Source organism: Solanum tuberosum, unplaced genomic scaffold (assembly GCF_000226075.1).
Source record: "Solanum tuberosum cultivar DM 1-3 516 R44 unplaced genomic scaffold, SolTub_3.0 scf00806, whole genome shotgun sequence".
In the NCBI taxonomy this organism is placed as follows: domain Eukaryota; kingdom Viridiplantae; phylum Streptophyta; class Magnoliopsida; order Solanales; family Solanaceae; genus Solanum; species Solanum tuberosum.
The window spans coordinates 1-1,372 of record NW_006239735.1 but is presented as its reverse complement, the minus strand read 5'-3'; the positions used below and the strand labels follow the sequence as shown (position 1 = coordinate 1,372).

The 1,372-nt window shown below is 30.7% G+C and overlaps 1 long non-coding RNA gene across 1 annotated transcript; it reads right to left on the bottom strand.

Moving 5' to 3' along the window:
• Window positions 1–201: 201 nt before the first annotated feature.
• LOC102584398 (uncharacterized) lies at window positions 202–1,372 on the bottom strand. Its single transcript, XR_368967.2, has 3 exons — window positions 1,350–1,372; window positions 662–781; window positions 202–397 (listed from the first exon to the last, which is right to left on the bottom strand). It is a non-coding gene; the product is annotated as an uncharacterized lncRNA (long non-coding RNA).

Here is a 1,372-nt window from a genome sequence, read left to right as displayed (position 1 = left end):
AAGGAAATAAATGAAACAATAGCTGTATTATTTATTTTAAATTAACAGTTTGTCATTATGCACAATTTCCCCTTATTTCAACCCATTTTTTTTTCCTCATTCGGTGTGTTGGTACCTGCATTGGAGACCGACCAATTTGGATTTGTGACTTGTAGGAAATTGATCAATTTGAATTTGTGTTGTATAGAATTCTATTTGAGGAGAAACGTTTCCTATCATTCGAATTATATACTATACAACTTAAAGCATATTCCGATCTTATGCCTTGCAAATATACAATCTGAACTTATGCCTTGCGAATTTTATACTATACAACTTTGAAAAAAATCTCAAACACCATATAATCAGAGTCTCCAGAAGATAAGTACTAGTGATGCAAAATGTTCCAATCTGTCCCCTGAAAATTGAATAGGAAATTTTATGCCAATAAAATATTTGAAGAGAATGAGTAGTTATCTTATTCAAGAACCACACTACTTAACAACTTCCATTATACTATGTAATGAAGAGTACTACATTCCAGGATTAAGTGATAAACGTGCAAAACAAACGAAACGTTTGAATAATTTGTGATATATTGCAGTAGACTAACTTTACAGAGGTATGTGAGAAATAAAGAAACAAGGAATGTAGGAGATTAACAATTTTAGAAGAAGCTTACATGGAAATCGTGGTTCAATAAGCAGAATAGAGAATCGTTGAACCTAATGGACAGACACGCCTCAAACAGGTCGACCCGTTGAAGTACTCCTTCTCAAAGGAGACTGCTACAATAGCATCCCTGTTAAACAGTACAACATTTTCATGAGAATAATACATTGTGCTTGAGCATATTTCTACCCAAGTTTAACACTTTGCTCGTACGAGAATGTTATATTTATATCGAAATAAATGACAACAAATAATATTGTATAATCAATACTTACTTTTCGAGTATGTAGCTGGCCTTCCTAGATTTCTTATTTTTTGCATAATGAGTTGTTAGTTTTAGGATGATTTGAATTTCAAATTTTTATTAGGTTTTGTTTAGATATATTAGCTATTTTGAATTTCCAATTATATATGCAGATTTTTGTTTTAACTTGGCTACTAAAAGACGACCTATGCTTAATAAAAATATAAAGAGACATTACTATAAAACCTTTTTGCTTCACATCTTTTAAAAACAAACAAATAGTTTCACTTCATAATCGTTGGTAAACAAACAAACAAATAAATAGTTTCACTTCATAATCGTTGGTAAACAAACAAACATAATAGTTTCACTTCACAATCGTTAGTAGCAATTGTGTCATGAGAAAAAAGGAGTGGAAAAAAAGTATTTCTAACAACTCTAAATGAAAATTTACCTAACATAATTGCCTGCCGCTCA